The sequence below is a fragment of the Haplochromis burtoni genome, unplaced genomic scaffold (genome assembly GCF_018398535.1).
Source record: "Haplochromis burtoni strain Fernald_Lab_line unplaced genomic scaffold, NCSU_Asbu1 Contig_1596, whole genome shotgun sequence".
Taxonomy (NCBI): Eukaryota; Metazoa; Chordata; class Actinopteri; order Cichliformes; family Cichlidae; genus Haplochromis; species Haplochromis burtoni.
This window is the reverse complement of record NW_024583957.1, coordinates 11750-20645: the sequence shown is the minus strand read 5'-3', so window position 1 is coordinate 20645 and position 8896 is coordinate 11750.

The following is an 8896-nucleotide window of genomic DNA, read 5'->3' as shown; positions in this document are numbered from 1 at the left end:
CATAGAAATTAATTCAGTTATCAACTTCGTTATTGCAATTAGTTATTTTACCAGTACTGAGAATTTTAAGATGAAAGGTCTGTGTTTTTTCCCTAACAGATCTATGATCAAGACTCTCCTCCAGCAGTCACACATATCAACTTTTACATTCTCTCATCATATTCGAGTGAATGACCACATCAGACACTGAATCAAACAGGATCTCAGAAAAGGACTGAAGTATTTTAAAAGTTCCTTTTAATATGAAGACACGTCCAGGCAGACCCAAGCTCACGAGCCATCTACCACAACCTGTTGTGGTAAAGAATATACATTATACACTATGACTAATAATACCTTTCATTTACTTTAAAGGCAATATGACTTCATGATGTCCTTCCTGTTATGACCAGTCACAATTTGACTGCAGTAATACATAAAGTTTATATTTTATATAAGTCAGTTTTTTTCAGTAATGTGTTTCATATGAGGAGGAGTCTAATTTAAACAATAGCTCTGTTCAGCTCAAAGGACAGCAAAAACCAAAAACTAACACTATGGACTAAAGAGTCTGCTGGTTTTATCTTTCTACTGGACAGGTGAAGATTTTCTCTTACTAGTTTTGATATAAATTGTTTTTGTTTCTGACCTGACTTAATTCATGGGGTTTAAAAAAACATTTTAAGCAGAAAGTGATGGTTAAACAGAATATGAAATCATTAAAAGGCCTGGAGAGTCCCACAGATTGATCTGTACAGCCTCTGGATTCGCCTTCAGCAGCAGCTTATCCTACTTAATACTGCCAGTCAGTTCAGGGTAGATTCACCGTCTCCAGAGATGATTCCAGCAGCAAAGTATGGATACAAATGAATAGTTGACTGAGGACACTGGAGCTTATTATTGTGTCAAATAAGAAAGTGAGAGACTGTAATTAAAATACAAAAAATACTTTCTCTATTTACCTTCACCAATTAATAATTAAAATGGTTAAACAATATAACATACAGCTTCATCATCACTGATAGTTACATCATGCTGTTAAATGTTTTATTTTCTGGATTCACACGTTAGTATTAACTCATTTTAAGACTCAGGTGGAGTGCAGGAGTTATCCAGAGAAGAACTTTGTCATGGTCCTGAGTTTGTGCCTCAGTCGTTTTGGTTTTGATTATTATTATCTTGTGTTTCAGGTTAATTCTTGGTAATATTTTCTTCTTCTTAGGGGTTAGTTCCTGTTTTGTATTTTTTGAGCTCTGTTCTGTTCTGTGTCTCTGTGCCTGCCCTGGTTCCATATCTCTGTGTTCCCTACCTGTTGCCATGTCTGATGTCTTAGTGTTAAGCTAGTGTCCGTGCGTGCTAGTTGTATTTGCTGTTCTACTTTGATAGTGCCTGTTTTGTGTGGAGTGTGTGCTCCAGTGTGTATTTAAGCCCTGCGTTCTCTTCTGCTTGTTACTGGTCCGTCTGTGTTACCTTCATGCTTTCCTTTCTGCTTGTCATCCCCCGCATTACCCTTCTCTAAGTCCCCTCGCTTTTCAGGTTTGTTGGTTCCTTGTTTCTTAGTTTTCCCAGTTTAGGTTTTCCTTAGTTTCTGTTTTTATCCTCCCCTTACAAATAAAGCTCATTCGCATCACAGTCAGTGCATGCATCTTGGGTCCTTCACTCAGCCATGACAAACTTGGTTATTATAAACTATTTCACCACATATAACTGAAATCCTTTGGTAACAGCTGACCAGTATGATGTGTAGAAGGACACACAACATTATTTACTGTTAGATCATGAACAAACTGTGTAAAGAGCTTTACGACAAAACCAAAATTTTGGCCTTGCACTAACATCTATGCAGAATGTCACAATGAATGTGTCAATTAAACATTCATTCATTTCACCCTCTCATTCTACATAAATACTTCTGGAAGCAGCTATCCTAACTATGTGTATAAGATATGTGTTTTTCAGTGCTGGATTTAGCACAATTTGCAATAAATTGTGTGTAGTAATAGTAAATTAAATATTTAACGCTTAAACATATTCTGTTCTTCTCCTGAAGGGGAAACTCTTGCAGATACAAATACAAAAAGGCCATCTGCAAAAATTACCTGTCCAGATTTTTTTTAGTCACAAAACATACACCACATTTTTTTAGTAAACCCAGAAGCTTTTTAGTGTTAGAGAAGGCTTATTGTTGCCACCGACCATTAGTAAATCTGGCACTAAATGTTATTTCTTCTTTCTTGTTAAGGTGAATAGGTTTAGGTTGTTCTGATTCTCGTCTTTATTTCATCAGGGAAAAGCTGCCCTTCATTAGGAGGCGGAGTCAATGCAAAGCACTGACAGCTTCTATCTCTTTATGTGTGACTGTAGAGATGATGACAGAGAACAGTGGACTCACAGCCTGACATGATGGACTGTAGGACAGGACTGCTGTTTTTAATTCTTTGCTTGGCAGGTGAAAAGCTTTGTTGATGATAATCTAAAAATATATATTGGTCCATGCTATTTAAGTTGTGCGTTTGTTATTAATTTTCTCTTTACTGGGGCAGGTGTTAATGGTCAGACTCTGACAGAATCTGAACCAGCAGTTAAACAACCTGGTCAGTCTCACAGATTGACCTGTACAACCTCTGGATTCACACTCAGCAACCACTGGATTCACTGGATCAGACAGGCTCCTGGAAAAGGACTGGAATGGATTGCTGCTGATACTAACAGTGCCACCAACTACTACTCTCAGTCAGTCCGAGGCAGGTTTACTGTCTCCAGAGACAATAGCAGACAGCAGCTGTATCTGCAGATGAACAGCCTGAAGACTGAAGATTCTGCTGTTTATTATTGTGCTCGAGATCCACAGTGACAGAAGTTGCTAAGCAGCTGTACAAAATCCTGATGGTTTCATTAGATACTCACATAAAATTTTAAATTCACTTTATAGAATATTTTTCCCTCCCAATAAAGTAAAACACATATTTTATCCATTTTGCACTTTAAGGTCTACCTCTGGATAATAGTTATCCACAGTACATGAGAAATATATCATCAAAAATATACTGCTGATTCCTCCGGCACTACATGCAGAGCAATGAGAAATGTAGATCAGCATCGCATCAATCCTGCAGCATTCACAAACCATCCCTCTGTAAATAATCGGGTCAGGTGAGAATGAGATTCTCATGGTGTTTATAAGCTTAAGTACTATGGCAAAGATACTCCTGATATAATAATACGATACGATATATGATAATGATATAATATGATGATGATAAAATACTTAGAAGCTGTATAACTGAGTTTTTGAATACCAAATTTCTCTTGTAGAGGGAGATCTATGCAAACTTTTGCTCCATTATTACAATTTTCATTTTATTGATCACAGAACTCTTGCAGTTATTTTTCTTTTTTTAACCAGAAAAACAATCTCTGACTATAAACAGCTTTAAATTAGCAAATTATGTTTTCTTTAAAACACAGAAGAACAAACTTGATGAGTGATTCTGGACTCTGTAGTAAATTGTGTCACTTCTGGGTTTTTTACTATCCTTTGAACTGAAGAGAGCTAATGTTTAAATTCGACTCCTTCTCATATGAAACACATTACTGAAAAATAACTTACTGAGATGATGAGGTGAAATACCTGGAGAGAGGGTAAAGATATCATGTATGCTGTCTGGTTATAGCCTGACAAGCCATTATTTGCACTGGATACAAGAGAAACCTGGAAGAGTGGATTGGCAGAATGGACACAGGCTCAAACTCTGCTATCTATGGCAGTTCTTTTCAAGATCGTTTCATCGTAACTGAAGAAGACTCCAGCAGCAGACAGTACCTTGAAATCAACAGCCTGACAGAGGAAGATTCAGCTGTTTACTTCTGTGCCCAACAAAGCACAGTGATTGAAGACAGAATAGCAAGTGTGCAAAAACCTCATCCAGTAAATGATGTATTGTTTTTTTTTTCTTAACATGAAAAAGGACCTTTGAGTCTACATTTAAAGTTTTACTTTACGCAATGGGAAAATATCTGTTAGTTATATTAATATCAAAGGTAAATACAAATGGTAATTTGACACTGTAAAATGCACACTTGATTACAGTCTGGAAACATGAGCAAGCTGAAAATCATTCACTGTAACTTTGAGTAACTGAGTTACATTAAAATCATGTTTAATTGTTTGAGTAGGTACAAGCGATGATTTCCTTCTTTGTCAGATGTTTCACAGAAGCAGGAAACATAATTCTCAGAGACTGAATTTTACAATCTCTCACATCACATCCAGTGAATGACTAAATCAGACAGACAGACTGGATCAGACAGGATCTTGGCAAAGCACTGAAGTGACGTTATTAGCAGATACTATACTTTGTCAACTCTGGTTAGGACTGAAGACACAGTTATTGTTGCTGAATGAGCTGTTTGAGCTGCTGTAGGTAGTTGCTTTTTAGCAAATATGACACAATGAAATTATACAAAACACCCTGGGATACCCTACAGGTCCTATTAGATCTGGCTAAATTTAACAGTATTACTTCTTTTGGAAGCATTTGTTTGAGGGGAAAAGGCCCAATAAAACTCAGTGAAAAACAATTAGCTCCTGTTGTGGGAGGTCTATGCAGAGTTTTGCTCCTTTATAAACACATCATCATTGTCAGTGCGGGGTGCGCTAGTGTGTGAATGTAACGGACCCAGGAGCAGACACAGAGGGACACAGAACTGGGTTTCAAACAGAAGGTGAGCTGTTTATTCAGGCTGATTAACATGAATTACAAAAATAAAGCAAAATACAACAGCAGCAAAACTAAACTGGAACCTAAACTGGGAAATATTAAAAAACCTATATGAGGAAAACGACTATGGGAAAATAACTGTGATGACTATGAACAAGATTTTGTGCAGGTATATGAATAAACTATGAATGAACATGACCTGCACAAAATCTTGAGGAAACACTTAACTGACTTGAGGGAAGGAACACAGACAATGCAACAGTGAACAAGGGAGACAGACTTAAGACAGACTTAAGTACACACATGAGGTGATCAGGAGAAGTAGAGACACACGAGGACACAGCTGACACACATAAACCTAATGACGGGACAGGGGAGGTGAAACTAAATACAAAGAACAAAGAACACCAGACTCTTTCAAAATAAAACAGGAAACATGATCAGACAGACATGACAACATCAAGGGTAAGAGAGACCAAAACACAGTGTGAAAACACAAGGGGAATCTACTAAACAATGAACAATAACAGCAACCTAGGCTTAATAGAAATTAACTGGATAAGCTAAGCTAAAACATAAATGAATAAAAGAATACAGTAAAACACAAAACACTGGGTTGCATGACCCAGGACCGTGACAGTCATCAGTTCTCATGTAGTTTTTTTAACAGAACAGCTTTGGACACTTTTTAACCAGACAAACATTCTGATTATAAAGTGGTCTAAATTATGGACTACATTACTTCCTGGAGTTTATTATTTATTATATGTTTCTATCATGAGAAAACAATTTATTGTTTAAAACAGGAAGACAACACTCTGATTATAATGATAACTTCTTTTCTTTGTTTTTCTTTTTTTCTTGCAGGAGTTTGGAGTGGAATGATTTTGAGGGTTTTCTTCACTGGAAAACTAATTTCAGTATTCATGATGTGAAGTGTAAACAGATGAGAAAATATCTATTAATCATGTAAATGATTTCCATATTAAGATCTTGGAACAAACTACTGACCCATAATGTACTTTTTCAATTTAGAAGAGGACTGAAAACTGAGTTGCTGTATAATCCCCAACACCTTAGTTGACAGAAACATATTTCAGAATATAGATTTATTAAAAATCAAGATCAATAAAGTTTTTTTTCTTTTCTGTAGTTCTGAGGCTTTATTTGGAACGAGCTTTCAGTCGATTCACACTTATAAAGACAAAAGAAATACTAAATAGTTAGATAAAGATTGGAATTACATTTCTTTTTCTGTTTCCACAGTCTGTACAGTTCAGCAGTAATGACTCTATTGTATATACTACGTCCAATACCTTTTAAAGAAGTAATACCTAAAAAACTCCGGTGGCAGTAAACATGAAAACTGAGGAGAAGAAAAGCATGTCATGCATCTAAATTCAGATGGTTTCATGTGTGAAAGCTACTCTGTTGGTTTTTTCTTTTTTACTTTCCTCTTCTCAAAGCTAATTAAACAATGCTTATATATATATATATATATTATTATATATATATATATATATAAGATATATATATATAATATATACACACAAACCTGGGTAATGGCACAGCATGACAACGCTTGGAACAACAGTTTATAAAATAGTTTGTTGTGTAAACATGCAGTTAAAAAGCAACATCATAATTTATTCATTGATCTATTTTTTGTCTTTCTAACACTCTTTCACATCTTTATTGAGTGAGTGTCTCGCTTGTTAACAGCTAAATGTCACCACCTGCAGCTGACACACATAAACCTAATGACGGGACAGGGCTTTGTTTAGATTATGATATACTGCATTTTTAGTGCTTTAAGACTGAAAAATAACATGTAAACTGTATCTGAAAATGAATGTATGGTAAGTGTGAGTGAATCGAGACAGTATTTCTTTGATGAAGAGGTGGAGTACTGATGTCTTCAGTCTCTTCATATGTATTGCAGAACAGGTCAGCTGAGAGAGGCTCATGGACTCATTCAGATAAACACACACAAAGACAAATACTGGATCACCCATGTTTATGGTTAGTTTTTGTTTTTTTGTTCTATCTTGCCTTAATATGACCCCAACAGAGCTTTCACAACCAGCCCTCTTTTTTTAGCAGCAGAAATTTGATGGTTTATTTCTATGAAATATGCCTTTCTGTTTACAGGTGTAAAGTGTGAACAGTTGGCACAGTCAGCCTCTGAGACTTCAGAGCTTTGTTAATATCCTACCATCAACTGTCAGGTCACTTATTCTGTTAGCACCTACTGGACAGCTTGGATCAGACAGCTTGCAGGGAAAGACTGGAGTGGATTGGAAGTGCAGGTGTTGGATGGGCCACATACATAGATCCATTAAAGAACAAGTTCAGTATCACTCACTCTTCCGCAATACAGACTCTTATTACAAATGTGCACCTGAAGACACTGCTGTGTATTACTGTGCCAGAACCAAACAACACCAAACAGCTGTAGACCAACCAAAGAATAAGTTTTCAGACCCATAAGGATATTAAAGAGGTTTCATCATATAAAAATCAAAGATAAGTACAAAAACAGAAACTTTCTTCACTCTGAAAATAGTTATGTAAATTTTATAATTGCATCTAATGAAACAAAAGTAACATGACGCAACTTGTTGCGTCTTAATATTTAACGTGCATTTTGCTTTCCACCAAAAAGAAATGTGGTCTTGTTTGGTACACTCATGGATTTTTTTCTTTTCCATAAAATGTTATTGATCCACAAAAATGGGGAAAATTGTTTATTTATTTTTCACAATAAAATTAACCATTTTGTAACTGCACTTACTGCCACAAAGATTCATCATTTTTTTAAAAGCCTTTCAACAATTAAGATTAGTGCATACATACATGTAAAAGAGACCTAAGTATATATGTTACATTTTCTGAGCAGCTATTTTTCTCTGTAAGCTCTTTGTTTCTGTGTGTCTGACATCTGTAAACAGGGTTGTCTGTTAAAATTCCTCCAAACATGTTTAAGGTGCTATTTCCATGACGATACAGAAAATAAATAGGTAAAGCAATGTATGAATCAATAAATGTCACTGTTTAAAGCTTCTGTAGAAACAGTCTTTAAGATCTGAAACAAAGTGAATCGCTTCTGGTGCACAAATAAGGATATAAATACATCGTATTTGTTTAATAACATAAACATACAACGATGGTACACAGCCTCTTTGATGAGTCAGAGTTAGGTCAACAAAGATGCTTTGTACGTTTGATTTTATGCAAACTTGGCTTCCTTTCTGCTCAGCCATAAAACTCTGCACATTTTCTTTGCGTGGAGATTCACAACCAGCCCTCTGTCTTCAGCAGCAGAACTCTGATGGTTTATTTCTATGAAATATGCTTTTCTGTTTACAGGTGTAAAGTGTGAACGTGATCACGTGAGTCTCTCTGGATTTCTCACAATCTCTAGTTTAGTTTTGTCAGCACAATTTGATAATTTATTATGAAATATACTTTTCTGTTAACAGGTGTAAATTCTGAAACATTGACACAGCCAGCCTCCATGATTGTACAGCCAGGGGAACACCTGACCATCAACTGTCAGGTTTCTTATTCTCTCGGCAACTACCCAACAGCTTGGATCAGACAGCCTGCAGGAAAAGGACTGGAGTGGATTGGAAGGGCAGGAGATGGATGGACAACATACTACAAAGATTCACTTAAAAACAAGTTCAGTATCAGCTTTGAATCTTCCAGCAAAACAGTCACTCTCAGGGGGACGAATGTGCAGCCTGAAGACACTGCTGTGTATTACTGTGCCAGAGAGTCACAGTAACATGAAGCATCAGTAGACCTGAACAAAAACTTCACAGTGCCTGAACATTAGTAAAGAAACCAGAGGAGGAGCTCTCAGACCATTAAAGATATAAAGAGACTGCTTATTCTAACAATATTACAATATTCATGTGAATCACTTATTTCATAAGAAATAAATAATTTAACTATTATTATTTTTTCACAGTATACAATTTTGTTATTGTTAAAAGAAAAACATCAGAGAACAACAAATAATTTACATGCAAAGAATTGTAACAAATTGACCTAAGATAATATGATAACATTACACAAAACAAGTACAAAAAGTAAAACAATAGCTAAATAAATAAATGTCTAAAATAAAATATTCTATACCTATCTGTACCTAAGCGTCAATTCAGTTACTGTTTTAAAGAAAAGAACAC